Raw genomic sequence first — 20,245 nt, forward strand, 5'->3', positions numbered from 1 at the left:
ATATCGACATTGTTTTTGAGTATATGAAATAGAAGAGACGGAAACGTATGTATGAATTCTTGAATCCATAATTTTAATTAAGTTAGTCAGGTAGGCGTAATATTCTAATTATTAATTATTAAGCACCCTGGACAACCTGTGCGTATAATGGAGTATCCTTTGAATTGAAAGCCAATACTTTAAACTCATTTAAACTCAACGCATCAGTAATTCATTCATCCTGCTTTTTTGTTCCAGATTGGACTGTTGGCAGTCAGTCAGAAATTTAATAACTAGGAAATATTTTTACCTTAACGAGAGAGGATGGTTTTGCAATTTTAATGGCTTCTTGAAAATCAAGAGTAAGTTGAATCTTTTTTTTTTTTACTATATTTTAAGAAAAAAAATTTATTTCAATAATTTTCTATTAAAGAAGAGAGAGAAAGAGAAATTTATAAAGAAACTATGAACTATTTTTTAAAGAATATTCCATTAAATTTTCTATAATAATAATTTATTATAACTATAGCGCTTGAATAGAAAAAATATGTTCTCAAAATTTGTAATGTTCAAATGAACGTTTTATTAAGAAAAAAATAATTAAATAATACTTTTAAGATTTGTGACACTAAAAACCACTTTTTTCTTTTTTTTAAACTTACTAGCTCCTCCGACGGCCGCAAGCGGCCGTCTACGGTGCTAGTTTTAATATGTCCATTGTCCGAGTCCATTATTTCATTAATAATAATATTCAAATTTTTTCAGTTAATAATTTGCTTATTTATATTTGAAATGTTGACGTTTTTTTTGACAATGCAAAATAAGATTTATTATGAGTACTTTCTCTTAACAAAAATAAAATTTATATATTCGCGCTCTTTTTAAATAACATACGACTGCAGCGCCACCTTCACATGTACAAACAATTTTAAAAACACCCTTCTATTAAGATTTTACATTCTCATTGCCCATTCTTTACTTCGATACTTTTCGATACATTCGACCTTTCCACTCCATGTCTTTTTTAAGAAAGGAAAATTACCTAATAATGAAAAAAAATATTATTAAAAATTTAAATAATGTTCTTTAACGTAGAGTGTTTTCAGGACCTTAATTTTTGTCAAATAAAATTGTTTATATTGTGGCCTTGGGTCCAAAATTCAAAACTTTTAATAAAATTTTTCTCAAGAATTTAATTATTTTTCCAAATAATGAAATTCTTTGCTGAAATTTAATTATTTTCAATATCTACAATTTTAATAAAATTTCACAAAAGATTTCAATAGATTATTTAAAAAAAATTGTTAATAGAATTTGAAGCAAATAATTCATTAATTTGTTATCATAAAAAATCAAATTAGAGAAATTCAATTATTTTTACAATTAATGAAATTCTTCTCCAAAATAAAAAATGTAATTATTTTCCAAATTTTTAAAAAGAAATTTAAAAAAAAAAATTATAATAAAATTCTTTGCAAACATTCAATTATTTTTAGAAATAGTAAAATTATAAGAGGAATTCAATTATTTCATAAAATTATTTTTATTTTTAAAAATAATAATATTCTGAGCAGGAATTCAATTATTTTCCAAAATTTAAATAAAATGTTGGACCGGATTTCAATTATTTTCAAAAATTGTAATAAAGTTCTTCACAAAAATTTAATTATTTTCAAAATTTGTAATAAAATTCTGTGCAAGAATTTAATTATTTTCTTTCAATAGTAAAATTCTTCACAAAACTTGAGTCATTTTCATTAAGTAGTAAAATTCTTCGCAGATTTTTATTATTTTTAAAAATTGTAAGAAAATACTTTTCAAGAATTTAATTATTTTCAAGAATAATAAATGTTTAACCCAGAATTCAATTATTTTCAAAAATTGTAATAGAAATCCTTGCTAAAATTCAATTATTTTCTTTAAATACTAAAATTCTTTACAGAAATTCAATTATTTTCAAAATTTGTAATAAAATTCTATGCAAGAATTCAATTATTTTCAAAAATTGTAGGTATTCATTACAAGACTTCAAATAATTTAATAAATAATCAAATTAATTTCAGAAATTCAATTATTCTCAATAATTAAAATAAAATTTTTCGTTCCAATTAAATTATTCTTAAAAATATTAATATTCTGTGAAGAAATTCAATTATTTTTAAAAATAGTAAAATTCTTCTCAGTAATTCAATTATTTCAAAATATTTTAATAAAATTCATTGCATGAATTGAATTATTTTTATAAATAATCAAATTATTTGCAGGATTTCAATTTTTCTTAAAAATTGAACATAATAAAATTTATCGTAAGAGTTAAATCATCATTAGGAAATAGGACTAGTAATATTCTTTCCAGAAATTCATTTATTTCAAATATTTTTAATAATAATAAATTTCTGACTTGAAATTCAATTATTTTCAAAAATTGTTATAGAATTCTTTTAAAAAACTTAATTATTTTCTTTAATTACTTAAGTTCATCTCGGGAATTCAATTATTTTCATAAATAATAAAAATTTGTTTCAAGAATTCAATTGTTTTCAAAAATTGTAAAATTCTATGCAGGAATTCAATTATTTTCAAAAATTGCTATAAATTTTATCCAAAGAATTCAATTATTTATTATTTTTTAAAAAATATTTAAATATCTGCGGAGGGTTTTAATTATTTTCAAAAATTGTAATAAAATTCTTCGAAAAAATTCAATTATTTTTAGATATAGTAAAATTTTTCTCAGGAATTCAATTATATCAAAAAAAATTTTCATTAAATTCGTTGCAACAATAGAATTATTTTTATAAATGATAATCTTCTTTGGAGAATGTCAATTATTTTTAATATAAAGTTTTTAAAAAATTCTTCGATAAATTCTTTGAAATAATTTAATTTTAAGAAATAATCAATTATTTTTTTTATGGATTTAAAGAATTGAATTCTCATTTAACTTTCTAACAAGAAATTTTTTAAATATATAATTTAGTTAAAATTTTAGATAATAATTGAATGAATTATGAATTGAATGTGAATTTTTAGAGCTAATTATTTGACTATTATCAATTAATTATTTAAATAGTTTTTATTTAAATCAAAAAAATAATTAAATAACAAGATAAAAAACTAATTATACAATAGAACAGAAAAATTAATAGTAATAGAAACAATGATAAATGTAACAGAAAAAAATTTTTGAACTAAATTCAGAGGGACAGTAAAAAAAAGGATTCAATGTTTTAATTTTTTCCGGAAATTACTTAAGAATTAGTGACATTTCTATAACTAAAGAACATTGTATGGATATTATAATTCCATGAGTTTAAGGTGCATAAACTTTAAACGATTTAAGTAAGAAAAAAAGGACATCAGTCTTGTGTTGCTAAAGGTAAAAAAGCCAAGATTCTCGACAACAAAACCTCCCGTCATGCGATATTAATGTCACTGTGAAGGATGCTTTAATAAGTCCACGACGTAATGAAACCCATTCATATAAAAGTTTTCCACGGGTGGTGACGGTTTAATTGAACACGACTCCCAAGTTGAGATGGTCGGTTTGGGGGTCTTCTCCTTTCTTCTTGACCCGACAAGCACTTCTTTTGACATGATCTTTTCTCTCTGATCAATTAATAATTTACATATTTCTCTCTCTCTCTCTCTCTCTCTCTCTCTCTCTCTCTCTCTCTCTCTCTCGAAAATTTCCCTTCAACGCTTAAATATTAAATTGTTCAGCGATCGTAGAAATGACACCTTCTCATTTAAATATGTTAGGTATAGAATTTAACAGTCTGAATTAATTAATAAAATCAATTTTCAATAATTAATATTTTCCACTTGGAACTTTGATATCTGGAAATATATTATCTGAAAATTATATGAAACCTACACTGAAAAAAAAAGTTCATTGAATCAAGTAAATGCATTTTCTTGACCTGATTTATTTGAAACAAACCCATATTTTCTTATTGGAAGAAATTTATTTTCTTGTGTCAAGTAATTTTGAGCATTGATCAAAGTTATTGAAATAAGAAAATATGGGTTTGACATAAGAAAATATCTTACTGTTTCAAACGAACTGTTTTACATGCGCCAAGTCTCGAAAAAGTATTGAATCAAGAATATCATGTTCTCACGTCAAGTAATTTACCTTGAGTCATTTGGTATCTTGAGTCAAATAATTTTTTTATTTCCTTTAAAGCAACTATTTATTTCATCCAACACTCATAGTCTTGAGCCAAGAAAATGGGAAGATTAATACAAGTTAATAATTGTTTCAACTCAATTAAAAATTATTTTGTTTCAAAGAAATATTAATTAATCTAAGCATTTCTATATTCTCATGTTTCAAAATCATTAATTTCTTGCGAGAATGTTATATTTTCTGGAATGAAATATTTTATTTATTCAATTCAATTAAGTGTAAGATGTAAGGTGTAAGGTGTAAGATGTAATTTCTTGCGAGAATGTTATATTTTCTGGAATGAAATATTTTATTTATTCAATTCAATTAAGTGTAAGATCTTGAATTAAATCATTCTTTTGTTTCCTTTAAAAAAGTTTTTACTTAATTCAACGCTCATATAATCCTGATTCAAGAAAATACGAAGGTTAATATAAGTAAATATTTGTTTCAAGTTGATTAAAAATTATATTCAATTAATCCCATATTTATTTGAAGAAAGAAATTCATTTTCTTGTGTCAAGTAATAAAGTAATATAATAAATGAAAATATAAAGTAGTATAATTATTTTTTTAAACAATTTTAATTAGAATTTTTGTAAATAATTTAATTAATTTGAAGAATATCTTTGTGTTTTTTTCAAAATTGAATCCTTTTGTGAAATTTTATTAAAATGATATTGAAAACAATTGAAATCTTCTGAAGAATCTTATTATTTATGAAAATAATTGAAATTTTTTTGAAGAATTTAATAAAAATTTTTTAATATAATTGAATTCTTTAAAGAAATTGTATTTAAAATTCTGAAAAGTTAGTTTTTAAATTCTATAAAGAAAATTAATTTTTCAAGAATTTTATTAAAAAATTAACATAATTAAATTTTTATCAACAAATTGTATCATTTTCTAATTTTTACAGAATATAATTTAATACTTTATTACAAATTTCTGTAAAGAATTTTAGTATTTAAGGTCATGTTATTCAGTGGTCACGTGTTCCCATAGTAAAGTATATGGGGCACGTGACCACTGAATAACATGACCTTAAAGAAAATAATTGAATTCCTACGAAGAGTTTTAGTAGTTAATAAAAATAATTGAATTTTAGCAAAGATTTCTATTACAATTTTTGAAAATAATTAAACTATTGTATAAAATTTTATTACTTTGGAAAATTATTTAATTCTTGTCCACAATTTTATTATTTATAAAAATAATTGAATTCTTATACAAATTTTTATTGCAATTTTGGAAAATAATTGAATTTCTGCTCAGAATATTATTATTTCAAAACATAATTGAATTGATTCAATGGATTTATTATAATTTTAGAAAATAATTGAATTTTTTCGTGAAATTGTATTATAATTTTGTTGAAATTATTTGAATTTTTGAAAAGAATTTTATTATTTATAAAAATAATTTAATTTTTTCGAAGAATGTTATTATTTATGAAAATAATTGAATCCTTGCAAGGAATAAAATTATATTAAAATTTTTGAAAATATTAACAATAATAATTAATTATGTAGGTATATACTTAACTAGCTGTCGTACCCGTCTTCGACGGGTTGTAGTTTCTGATAATGCACTTAACAGTGTATCTACCAACCTAGAAAACCGGAAAATAGCCGGGAATTTGATTTGACAGGGAAAAAATAATAATTAGTTACTATTGTCTATTTCATTAGGAAAATAATACCATTTGAAACAGTGACCGACTTTTTATTATCAAATTAGTTATTTTTAACTAATTCAAATGCAGAAAACAATATTTCTCAATTTGTAGTACTTCAATCAATATAATGTATTAAAATCAATCTAAAATTTCCTCCAGTTTTTTGAGTTATAGTACAGTCTAATTCGAACTAATTGTATAGCAAGTAGATCCAGTTTTTCTCGGTTACATTAAATTCCCTGATATTTTACGTCTTTTCTGGTTGGTAGACACCCTGTTAAATGTATTATTAAAAAACACCCGTCGAATAAACCAGGAAAAATTTGGACAAAGCCGGAAAATGTTTTAAACCAAAATAAACACCGTGTTTAACTTTTGTCTTTACATTGATCAAGATATCTCTAAAAGTTAAATCAGAGAGCCCACAAATACTATTGAATTAAGCTTCATAGCAATTGGTATCAAGATAATTTTTTCAATTTTTTGATATTCAAAACATTTTTATACTTACATCTTCGTTATAAGAAAGTATTTTTGAAAAATTATGCTAAAATGTGACTAAATAATATGTAATATTCAATTATATAAAGTTTAAAAGCTATCCATTGAAAAATGTAAAATTTAGAAATTTTCGATTTTTTAAAAATATTTTTATATTTCCATTTTAGTTACAAAGTATTATTTTTTGCAAAATTATGCTAAAATGTTAATAAATAACATGTTATACTCAACTATAGAAAGTTTAGAAGCAATCCATAAAAAAATATAAAATTTAGAAATTATTTGTGTTAAATAAATTCATTTATTAGAGTCAAGTATTTATTTAATTAATCCAATTAAGATTTATTTGATTTAACTAAATAAAATTATTTAAACGAAATAAATTTTTATTAGATCGAAATAAAAACTTTTAAATAAGATATTATATTACTATTAGGTATTAACGTAACTTACAATCATAGCCTTATCCGATTAAAAAATATTAACTTGAACGAAAGTTATGACATTTTTCCAAAAAATTCGAAAAATCAAAAAAATGCAAATTTTTTATCTTTTGTAAAATAAATGCAAAACTATCATTAGCTAACTTTTTCAGATAAATAAAACCCATTTCTACAATAAAATTTTTAAAAAAGACGTATTTTGAAATTTTTTTTCGTTTTTTTAGATCAACTTTTTTCTAAGAAAATAGTGATTTTTAATCTTTAAGCAAGCTTTTCAGGAAAAGTTATTAAAGTTTTTTATTTAAAGATCAGTATGTAAAGTAAGAAATTTGCTACATTAAACCAAAATAATTAAGCTAAATGCCATAAAAAAGAAGAAAAAATGTTAAATTTTAAGAAATTCGGTTTTTTGAATTTTTGCTAATTTTCCATAATTTTAGATTTTTTACCGAAGGGTGGAGACTATTGAATAAGTAAAGTATTTTTAAGAGCACAAAAATAATAAAGCTAAATGCCATAAAAAGAAGGAAAAATGTTGAATTTTAAGAAATTCATTTTTTTGCATTTTTGCTATTTTTCCATAATTTTAGATTTTTTACCAAAGGGTGGAGATAACAAATTAGGTTAAGTATTTTTGAAGAGCCCAAAAATAATGAAGCCAAAAGCCATAAAATAGAAGAAAAAATGTTGAATTTTAAGAAATTCCGTTTTTTGAATTTTTGCTAATTTTCCATAATTTTAGATTTTTTACCAAAGGGTGGAGACTATTAAATATAAGTAAAGTATTTTTGAAGAGTACAAAAATAATGAAGCTTAATGATATAAAAGAGAAGAAAAAAATGTTAAATTTTAAGAAATTCGGTTTCTCGAATTTTTGATAATTTTTGATTTTTTGCTAAAGGGTGGAGACTATTCAAATAGTATAATTATACTACCGAAATAGCTAATGGTTACTAATTATTAATTTTCCGGTGAAATTAAATTCCCGGGTATTTTTGATTTTCCAGATTGGTAGAAACATTGTTAAATGTATTGGTAGAAACTAAAACCCGTCGAAGACGGGTACGACAGGTAGTGCTATATATTATCAAAATTTTTAAAATTCAAAATTAATCTTTTGAAATAATTATTGTCATCAATTTTACTTAAATTTGATACAGGGTTAATTTTAGTATTTTTTATTACAATTTAGTCATCAGAATGAAATTTGAGTTTTTCATTTTTTGATCATTAATTAATATAATATAATAGCAATTTTGAATTCTGTGCAATATACTGACAAAAGTCTCATATTAATTATATGGATATTGTTAATATTCTGACCTAATAGAATTTTTTTAAGAAAGTAAACTTATGATTTCAACAACAAATTTTTATTGTTGACCTAAGAAATACAACCGTATAAAAATTAATTACAAAAAAATTTCAATTTTTAAACTTTTAATTTTTTAATTTTTCAATATTTAAATCTAACACTTTTTATTTGTTATTCAAAATTTTATTATTCTGACGATTAAATCTTAATAAGAAACACTAAAATTAACCCTGTACCAAGTTTAAGTACAATTCACTAAAGTATATTAAAAAACTAAAAATTTCGAATTTTCGAATTTTTGAAAAAATGGCATAACTTTCGTCCATATTAATATTTTTTAATCTACTATCGCTAGGATTTTAAGTTAGGCTAATGCCTAAAAGACTGCCAAGTTTCACTTCAAACGATCGAACCGTTTTTCCGTGATACGCGGTCGAAAATTTGCGGACATACATACACACATACACACATACACACATACACACATATACACATACACACATAATTCTCTTAATAGTATTTTCGCATTCCTTAGAGTGTAAAAATAAGGAATATAATAGAAATTTTGAATTCTATGCAATGTACAGACAAAAGTCTGATTTTATTAATAAGGATAAGTGAATTTTCAAAATTTTTTTTAAAATTATGAAATTATTCAAAAATTTAAGTTTGCTTAATAATAAATGGAATTTCACGTAATTTATTTAATAAATCTTTGATATATTCATTTAATAAATCTTAGAACTATTCATATAATAAATTTTTAAAATATTTATTCTTCCTTATTTAATAAATCTTTAAATTATTTATTCTCATTTCAATGAAACGTCTATCGAAAGCCATTATCAAGTAAATTACACAGGTTTACAAATTAAAAACTTTTTTTTGCCAATCGAACAAAACAATTTTTTTTCGAATAGTAGGTGTTTTTTGAGTAAGAAAATCATAGTTTTAATTTTTTTCCCTCGTGCAGTTTTTCTGTAGCTTCAAATTTTCCATTTTCGAGGTGCGAAGCCACTTAAACTTACCTGTAGGAAAATTAGCTTGTCAAAATATAATAAATGAGGTATCATTGGAAAGGTTATTAAATTACCTTTCGATCCATAGGTCACAGAATAAAATTCAACAAAAATTGAGAGAGTTACAGTCGATTAAAGATGAAATTTCATGACAATTTTGATGATTTTTAGACATTTGAGTAACTTCTACTATTTTTTTCTACATCAAACAGGAAAGAATGTTTAGGTTTTAATTTTTTTATTGATAGACTATATCATTACAAAAATTTTGAGCCCTTGTGGACCTCGATTGGATAAAAAATGACAATTCTACACTAAATTTACTGAACGAAACTACATTCTTCATTTTTAGTATCCCTTAAACATTTGCAGCAAAAATTGAAGTAATAAAATTTAGTTAAGCTCTAAAGTTACTAAAATCACTATTAAAGGATTTCTGAAATCGTAGATTTCGAATCCAATGTTAGTTTTCTAAATTTCAAAATGGCGGATCCAATATGGCGGACAAGTTTTTAAAAATCGATTACATTCGTCTTAAATTCGTTACTCGGGGGTTTTCGGGGTCGCTGATTACGAATCTGATGTCAGATTTCAAAAATTAAAAATGGCGGATCCAATAGGTGCGAATTTGATGGATTTTAAAAAACTCGTTCACCATTATGAATCCATCCTTTTCAATTTTCGAAATCTGACATCAGATTCGTAATCAGCGACCCCGAAAACCCCCGAGTAACGAATTTAAGACGAATGTAATCGATTTTTAAAAACTTGTCCGCCATATTGGATCCGCCATTTTCAAATTTAGAAAACTAACATTGGATTCGAAATCTACGATTTCAGAAATCCTTTATTAGTGATTTTAGTAACTTTAGAGCTTAACTAAATTTTATTACTTCAATTTTTGCTGCAAATGTTTAAGGGATACTAAAAATGAAGAATGTAGTTTTGTTCACTAAATTTAGTGTAGAATTGTCATTTTTAATCCAATCGAGGTCCACAAGGGCTCAAAATTTGTGTAATGATATAGTCTATCAATAAAAAAATTAAAACCTAAACATTCTTTCCTGTTTGATGTAGAAAAAAATAGTAGAAGGTACTCAAATGTCTAAAAATCATCAAAATTGTCATGAAATTTCATCTTTAATCGACTGTAACTCTCTCAATTTTTGTTGAATTTAATTCTGTGACCTGTGGATCGAAAGGTAATTTAATAACCTTTCCAATGATACCTCATTTATTATGTTTTGACAAGCTAATTTTCCTACAGGTAAGTTTAAGTGGCGTTGCACCTCGAAAATGCAAAATTTGAAGCTACAGAAAAACTGCACGAGGGAAAAAAATTAAAACTATGATTTTCTTACTAAAAAAATACTTACTATTCGAAAAAAAATTGTTTTGTTCGATTGACAATTTCACTGTAAACCAGTGTTAGTTAAATTTTTATAAATTTTCTCTTTAGATTCGATAGAATGTTCCTGACAGTTAAAAAAAATAAATTTCAGTCTCGAATCGTTACTTTATTTATTTAGCCTGAAAACTGTCACGACAGTTTAATATTTAAACAACTGACGAGTTCGATTAGATATATGTATATATATATATATGTGTGTGTGTGTGTGTTTATAAAAAAAAAGAATACAAAAAGTCAAGTGGTTGCGGATTTTTCCTCGAATTTTCGTCGAGAATCGTCGTTTTTTCGGAGCAAACTGACCGTAGAAAGTACACATACATAGAAAACGCTCGTCTATCAAACCGGGTGTCCGTTCCAGCTGGCCATCTCATTAATTTTTCATCGATCGTCGGTCGGTCGCTCAATTAATTCCAGTTGGTACTGCGACTAAGCTATATATGAAAATAAAAGAGATAGGGATATTTTGGTCCTTCATTTACGATAGTCAATATTTTATTTTATTTTTTTTCTTCTTTTTATATAAAGAGAAGATAAATATATACGAGTCCAAATCTCATATTTCATGAAAATTCCTATATAAAAATATACGTATATATACATATCAATATTTTAAAACGAATTGGAGAATTCAATTATCTCTTTTTATTCGGTGATATTTTTATACATAGATACAGTTATATACACCAACAAACTCTTGCTTTTTTGTCATTTTTTATTAAACGACGACGTATGAAAGTATTTTTCCTATATTGAAAATTCAACTGTTTTAATAAATTTGCAATTGGTGTAGCCAAACAAAAATTTATCTTGTATTTTATATTTTTATTATCGTCAAGTTTTCAGAGTTCAAACGAGCGATTATTGTATTTTTATTATTGTATTATTCTTAAAAATGGATCAAATATTCGTCATGTTTGCTGAAATTGTGTTGTTGATTGAAGTATTTATTTCTACTCTACCCCACTCGATAGTGCGGTGTGAAAAAGACAATTTTTCATTCATTACGTTATAAAATTGGAGTTTTTACATTCTTCGCAAATTCACCCCTCTAATGTTGAAATTTTAATACAATTCTTTGAAAGAATTAAATTATTTTCAAAAATAATAAATTTTTCACGGGAATTCAATTATTTTTAAAAATTGCAATAAAATTCTTCTCAAGAATTCAATTATTTTCGTAGACTAGTAGAATTCTTCGCAGGAATTCAACTATTTTCAAAAATTGTAATAAAATTATTTTCAGGAATTCATTTGTTTTCAAAAATAGTAGAATTCTATGTAGGAATTTAAATATTTTCAAAAAATGCAATAAAATTCTTTTCAAGAATTCAATTATTTTCGTAGACTAGTAGAATTCTTCCTAGGAATTCAATTATTTTCATTAAATACTAAAATTCTTAGTAGGAATTCAATTATTTTCTTTGAGTACTAAAATTCTTCGAAGGAATTCAATTATTTTCAAAATTTGCAATAAAATTCTTTGCAGGAATTCAATTATTTTCTTTAAAATAGTAAAATTCTTTGCAAATTTTCAATTATTTTCAAAAATTGTAATAAAATACTTCGAAAGAATTCAAATATTTTCAATAATAATAAATGTTCCATCCCGATATTCAATTATTTTCAAAAATTGTAATAGAATTTGTGTAGAAATTCAATTATTTTCAAAAATAATAAAATTCTTCGAAGGAATTCAATTACTTTTAAAATTTGCAATAAAATTCTTTGCAGGAATTCAATTATTTTCTTAAAATAGTAAAATTCTTTGCAAATTTTCAATTATTTTTAAAAATTGTAATAAAATACTTCTCAAGAAATCAAATATTTTCAATAACAATAAATGTTTGACCCGGAATTTAATTATTTTTAATAATATTAAAATTCTGCCAAGGAATTCAATTGTTTTCAAAAATAATAAAATTCTGCCAAGGAATTCAATTATTTTCAAAATTTGTAATAAAATTCTTCTAAGGTTTTCAATTATTTTCAAAAATTGTAAGAAAATACTTCTTAAGAATTCAAATATTTTCAATAACAATAAATTTTTGACACGGAATTCAATTATTTTCAAGAATAATAAATGTTTGACCCGGAATTCAATTATTTTCAAAAATTGTAATAGAAATCTTTGCTAAAATTCAATTATTTTCATTAACTGATAAAACTCTTCGTATAGAAATTCAATTATCTTCATTAAATATTAAAATTCTTTACAGAAATTCAATTATTTTCAAAAATTGTAAGAAAATACTTTTCAAGAACAATAAATGTTTGTCCCGTAATTCAATTGTTTTCAAAAATAATAAAATTCTTTGCAGGATTTCAATTATTCACAGAAATTGTAATAAAATTTTTCGTAGGAATTGAATTTTTTCAAAAAGTTTTAATAAAATTCGATGTAAAAATTAAATTATTTTCATGAATATTAATATTCTTGGCAGGTTTTTAATTATTTTAGAAATAGTAAAATTCTTCCTAGAAATTCAATTATTTCAAAATAATTGTACATCATAATGTACCAGATGGATGGGGGAAAAAATATGTTAGTACAACTTTAGACCAATGGTTAAAAAGTAAAGGACAATGTATTTTTACTATCATTTACGGGCACTTCTGGGTTTACTTCTATAGTTCATTTATTTATTTACTGCTAGTTCTGGGTTCACTTGTAGGTGTTAAAAGTGTACATAAAACGTTTGCTATGCCTTTTCCATTGTTCTAGGATTCTGCATCAAATATTAAAAGTCAATCTAAGGAAGCTACATTTTTCAAAGAGATGTTGCCTGAGTTTTAGGCAATTATTGCCTGTTAAAGTAAATGCTACTAGGAGCGAATTAGTAAATCTATTAAATTTAGCACTCTACGGAGGCACTTTAAGAAAATTTCATTAACAGAAAACTTCAAAATTTTATCTGGTGAGGAAGAATTTACGAAATATTTATTAAATCTGTTACAAATAGTACTTTAAATAAGAAATTATTATTTTGATAAATTTTACAATTATTTTTATCATTTCAATTCAATTATTATTTTCCAGAATTTTTAATTACTTCTTATGAAAATAATTGAATTCCTTAAAAAACTTTTTATTATTTATGAAAATAATCGTTTGTGTACAATTTTATTATGCTTTTTTTAAATAATAAAAAAATATTTGTATTATTAATGAGAACTTATGTAATGGCAGTATAGCACTCGATTACAAACATTAGATCTTGCAAACAAATCTCTTACTTTGTAGTAATTTTCACGTGATAATCCTGCGGAGATATTGAATTTATTCATCGTATTACGTTATATTGCGAAGTCGTTTATCCTTTTATTTTCAAAAGACAACAATTTTCTATAAAATTAACATTTGCAATGACAATAAATGACAGCCATCTGACAAGATGGCTGTAGATTGTCGTAATGGTGTATTTAGTGAAGAACAATTGTATCTTGCTTACTCTCGAGTTCGATCTTGGCAATTGTTAATTATATATTTAGGTAAACAAAGGCGAAATTTATTGATTCTTTCTTTCTTTTGTTTTTAATGGCCAATTGTATATAAAAAGCCAGTATAAAAATTTATTGATTAAAAATTACCCAATTACTTTTGGCACCTAGTGATTTTTCCGTAATTTTTGCATAAAAAGTTAAGTTCTTATCTATAGAAGAACTTCAGTAACATTCGTATTTTTAAATACTTTCTCTGGTTTGAGCATTATTGAACTTTGATAAATTAAAAACTGAAAGTTTGTTATTAAAATATTATCATTTAAATGTATGAATTATTATTTTTGTTATAAAAAAAATAAGATGAACGGTTTTGGATAGTATAGAACATCAACATTTTTTTCTCACTACAACATTAAATTGGCAAAAATTAACAGTAAATTTAGAATTAATTTTGAAATATCACGTGTACTTTATTTTTTCAAAGAACATTATTGAAGTCAACCCAACACTAAACGTGTAAACTTGCCCGATGGGATTAACAGCGCCAAGGACGACACGAGGTCACTAATCAAATTCAAGCCCAAGGGTACAATTCATGCTCGGTTTCCCACGAGTTCGTCTATGTCAAGAGGTGACACTGTTTAAGTGTTACTACCGTTGTTAATTAATTTTGCCGAATTACCAGCCGAGAACTGACCACCTTAAATTTCCCAACTATTTGGATCACTCTTCAAACACAACAATTACAAAGTTTCTCTATTTATGTTGGAAAAGACAATTTGTAATTTATCTCGAAAAACAGTGGCAGCAAATGTTGTACTTTTCGTCCCAGAAGAAAAATATTCTGGACAGTAAATATTCGATTCAAAATTGATAATAAATGAAAAGTTGATATTATACATAGTTGAAATTCCATACAAAGCTTGATAATAATTCATGCAAGACTGGAATAATTTTTATTTTATTTTATTTGTGCGTTAAATACTTTAATTGTTCCCATTTGCATATTTAGTTGGTAAATTTACATTTTAAAAGACCATTGTCTTTTTTTCTTTTACTACAACGGTGATCTTGACAAAGAGACTGAAAAGTAAATTACATAAACTAAATTGAAGAGTAACAGTAGGTGAGCTTTTCTTTTTAAAGGACTTTTTAAAGAGTATACATCAGAGATGCGAAATAGCAAATGAATAAAACTCTCTTCTTCCCGATTCTCGTTTTGTCATTTTTATTTTCTCATTTAACACATTTCTCTTTTATGTGACTACGTACTCTGCTGGTTTCATTGTACTGATTCGCTTGCGTTGCTGTAGCTTTCAAGTTTTGAAAAAGGTGTGAACCCCTCGACCTGAAAAGCTTTACCTCCGCACTGTAGAAAACATTTTTGTGAATGCAATGCAAATGTTGGCTCGCCAAGTTATCACAAGACTTTCTCCCCCGACTTATGAAAAAATTTTTGACGCCACAAGATCGAGCGCACATCATGTATGCACAAGGGAAAAAAAATTTAACATACCTTTTTTTGACGACGACGACCCTGAACTTGTATTATTTGTTTTGTGACATTTTCAAGTTTCCTTTTTAACATTATTTTGTTGACAAGTATTAAAAAATTTAACTATACAGAAAAAACGGTAATCTAATTTTAAGAAGCTCCTACTTAAATAGGAGCTTCCTGCTTCTTTCAGTGTAGTATCGACTATTGTTTGTTATTCAGCTAAATAAAATAAATATTTAGTTAAATTTCGTTGTTACAGATTATACGGACTTTGAAAACAAATTTGTCCTTGGATTTATCATTAAGACAAGAAATTTAAATTGTCGTGACAAAATTTTGTCAACTCAATAAACAATTGTGAGGGGAACAATCGTTTTTTTTCTCCTTGGTGTACACTATAAATTAAAGAGAACAACTTTTACTGTAGAGGGAATTTTCTATAGAATTGAGTGTAACGAATAAAAAAGACTTCCAAGGCAAACTAAGGACAACAATTGACAAGAAACGATAACAAATGACAATTGTTGTCCTGCTTTTGATAGAATTTTTTCTAATTTACAATTACTTTCCTTCACAATAAAATTAATGATACTTGCGGTTCATTTACTTACAACAGCATTGACACAGATGAACTCTTATTATAGATGAACCATCAATTATCCAACAAAAACGAGAGGCATTTTTTTTGTCCCCTATTTGTTGACTATTAGTCTGAACTTGAGACAGTTCGTGCAACTTTGAAAAATCTTAATCAGAGTTGCCAGAAAAATTTAACTTTCTTTTTTCTTGACTTTTTCCTGATTTCCAGACTGAATTTTGACTTTTTACCTGACCCTAAAAATTATGATTCCACAGAAAAAACGGTAATCTAATTTTAAGAAGCTCCTACTTAAATAGGAGCCAAGAATATTCTCCACTTAAATTAAGTAGGAAATATTCTTACAATACGTTTGATATTCTTATTGTAAGAATATTTCCCACTTAATTCAAGTGGGGCTACTTAATTTAATATTCAACTTTTATGAAAATCTAAAAATTCTACAACTTTTTGAGAGGAAAGAATATTTTTCATTTTCATATATAAAGTTTTATCCGAATGAACTATTAATAAATTTTCAAAGTACGAGATTTTCGACAGAACGGTCGAAATAGTCCAGCAGTGTAATGGCCATTATAATGCTCCTTTAAGAAATCTCATATAAAACATTGAACTGAAACTGATTTCTGCCACCGAAGGTTCTTACTATTAAAGTTATCGCGCTATTATAAAACGATTAAAGTCAACACTGCTCACACAGCTGTTGCAAAATGGCAGAGAAAGCAATGGTCTACAAACTGAAACACAGGAAAATTTTATCTTATCAAAACTACAACAACAATTTCCGGCAACTATTATCCACAATCTTTGTTTTTCTATAGAAATTAATTTCATATACCCAATACAAAGTATACATAACATAATACTTTTTTTTTGCATCTAACTGAAAAAAAACAGCGAAGCATCTTTTACCGAATAGAAAATTTCCAATAAAGGAGACAGAGAGAGTTAGTTACCTATAAATTATTCTAGTTTCTATTTTCAAGTTTTATCAAGGAATTAGTTTCATGGTATATTTATATATATATATAAAATAAGAAAGTTTTCGAGATGACACCGTAGCGATTTTGCAATCATGACTTTAATCTAAATCAAGTACCTAATAATCCTCACGCGGGGAATTATTTATTATTAGGTTGTAATGCAAAAGAACTGTATTACTTCTTCGACTTTTATTGAAGAAAATAAACGAGAAAGTGAAAAATGTGATCCAATCTAGAGTCATCTAAGTGATGTATTAAATCATTCTGTTGGATTTTCCTACTTTCGAACTAACTGATTCATTACGAGGTGTTCAGCAGAACATTGTATAGTAAACGATTTTATTTCTTCTATAATAGCAGAATGTCAACGCGAACATTAGTGTCTATTATATACTGGAAAAATTATATTTTACTTTTAAGTATATGCTGTTTGCATGCATACTAAAGATTTGATTTCATAAAATTTAATCATTTGAATATAAATTAAATTATTTTAATTAAATTAAAATTAAATTATTTTTAGTAAATTAGGACATTGAAGTCAATTAACATCAAGAGAAATGTTTTTTTCTACAAGTTCGTAGCGTGCTCTGAAAGTACTATTTTCCCTCTACAAAAAACATTTTTAAATTCCTAAAAACTTTATTTTGCTCTGAGATATCGTCCTTTGAAGTTTTTAAATCTGCTGGTGAATTTGTCAACATTTACACAAACTGAGTACAGTATCAGAAACAGCTTCAAAAATAAATAAGAAAATAACTACAAACTCGTGATATTTAAATGAGATTTTAGTTCTTTTTGTCAACGATTTCGCATTTCAAGTCAGAAGTTCAAAATTCAAAATGGCGGAAGCAATATGGCGGTAGAATTTAGAAAAGCTCAGCGGATTCGCTTGAAACTTGTTACTCGGGGGTTTTTGGGGTCACTGATTACAAATATGATATCGGATTTTCAAAATTCAAAATGGTGAATCCAATATGGCGGACGTTATTTTAAAAATTGATCGGATTCGCTTGAAACTGTGACAAATGCTTCAATTTCAAATTCTCCTATTTATTTATAAAAAAATACTAGAAAATTGTTAATTGTCAAAAAATATTTTGATCGAGAAGTAGAAAATATACCAATTTTAAGCATAATTTTTATTTCCCAATAACAATATTGTTTACAAACTCAATTTTTTCTTTTGGGAAGAAAAACATTAGATATTCCTATTTCTTACTATTTTTGTAGAAAATTCTCAAACATAAGGAAATAATTTGCATTACTTCTATTTCTTAATTTCAATTGTTTTAATAAATTTCAAAGTTTTTTCAAAATAATGAAAAAAAGGTTTATAAATTATATTTTTCAATTAGAACATTTTAATTAAAAATGAACCCTGAAAATTTCTGAATTTTTAGAAAATAGAGGAAAATATTTTATTGAAAAAAATTTTTTGTTAAATTTATTTACGAATATCTTTAAATTGTAAAATTATTCAAAAACAATTTCGTTTTTAAATATTTTGAATATTTAAATATTATTCTTTCGTAGGAATTAAAATTCTTCAAAAATATAAACATTTTTGAAATTAATCAATATCGAGTGTTAAAATCATTATTTTACATTGTAAGAGAATTTATAAAAATAATGGAATTATTACGTAGAAATTAATAAAAAATTTATAAATAATTGAATTCCTCTGAAATTTTTATTATTTAAGAAAATAATAAAATGTTTGCGTAGAGAATTTGATTAAAAAAATTTCAAATAATTGAATTCCTAAAAAGATTTTTATTATTTATGTAAATAATTGAATTTCTAAAAAGAATCTTTTAGAATTTTTGAAAATAAATAATAATTGAAATCGTGCAAAGAATTTTATTTCAATTTTTTGAAATAATTGCATGTTTCTTAAAATTAAATTTTCGTAAAGAATTTTATAAACAAATTTTTAAATAATTGAATTTTTTCGACGAATTTTAATAAAATTTTTAAGAATAATTACATTTTTCGAAGAATTTACTTAAAATTGTATAAAAAATAATTGAAATTTCTACTTTGAAGAAATTTGTAAATAATTGAATTCCTCAGCAGAATTTTATTATTTTCGAAAATAATTGAATTCTTGAGAAGAATTATATTATAATTTACGAAAATAATTGAATTTATGTAAAAATTTAATTATTTATGAAAATAATTGAATGATTTATATAAATTATGAAATGTTTGCGTAGAATTTTATTAAAAAAATTTTTAATAATTGAATTTCTAAAAAGAATGTTATTATTTACGAAAATAATTGAATTAACGCTAAGAATTTTATAATAAATTTGCAAATAATTGAACGGTTGTAAAGAATTTTATTGAAATATTTTTTAAACAATTAAATTTGTTTAAAAAATTTTAAAAATTTTTAAATTTTTCTATGAAATATTATATTTTAAATTCAATTGTATTTAAAATATTAGAGTTATTATGAACAAATTTTATCAAAATCATTAAAAATAAATAATATTTTCCTGAAAATTTTATACAAATTTCAAGAAATGATTTTTTTTCAGAAATTTTTACTAAAATTTTGTTTTAATTTTAAATAATTGAATTCTTTTGGAAAATTGTAATAATACAGTAGATATTAAATATCATTGAATTTAGGACATTTTTTGAAAATAATTGAATTTCGACGAAGAATTTTATTATTTTTAAAGATAATAATTGAAATTTGAATGAGAATTTTAATACAATTTTGAAATTCAATTTTGGAGAAGAATTTTATTATTTCTAATGATAATAAAGATAATTGGAAACAAAAATTTATATATTAATAATAATTATTTTGCTATTATTTTGCAAATAAAAAAAAAATAAACTACAGTAATAGAATGACTATAATATTTGAATAAATTAATAACACTCATAACAATGTAATAAACTCAACAGGTAATAAAGTGGAAGATTTTAAATATTTCATTAAAAATAGAATTTTTCTTCTCGAGTTTTCAAAGGCATATTCATAAAGAGGGTTTTAAAAATAATCCTTCAAGAAGATTTAAAATTTTTGCATTAGCGAAAGATCCAACTTACGAAATCCTACCAAAATATTAAAAAGAGCATATAATGGATAGAACGAGAGAAGCAGAAGTGAAATATAAATTTAAAATAAAATATAAACGGACAAATTGGATATTAACGAATAAGTAACGGTAAAAAATGTAATAACTTT

At 24.2% G+C, this 20,245-nt stretch overlaps 1 protein-coding gene across 6 annotated transcripts in view; it reads left to right on the plus strand.

The window, feature by feature from the left end:
* The window catches only part of LOC122501314 (putative polypeptide N-acetylgalactosaminyltransferase 9), a 266,782-nt gene that overhangs the window by 131,050 nt on the left and 115,487 nt on the right, over window positions 1-20,245 (plus strand). For 5 of the 6 annotated variants that reach the window (XM_043610674.1, XM_043610669.1, XM_043610670.1 and 2 more), the window contains one exon: window positions 238-341. The exons of the other annotated variant lie outside the window; for it this stretch is intronic. The gene's annotated coding sequence lies outside the window, so the exon portion shown is untranslated. The remainder of the gene's footprint in view (window positions 1-237; window positions 342-20,245) is intronic. 6 annotated transcript variants of the gene reach the window in all.

The sequence above is a fragment of the Leptopilina heterotoma genome, unplaced genomic scaffold (genome assembly GCF_015476425.1).
Source record: "Leptopilina heterotoma isolate Lh14 unplaced genomic scaffold, ASM1547642v1 Lhet_209, whole genome shotgun sequence".
Classification (NCBI taxonomy): Eukaryota; Metazoa; Arthropoda; class Insecta; order Hymenoptera; family Figitidae; genus Leptopilina; species Leptopilina heterotoma.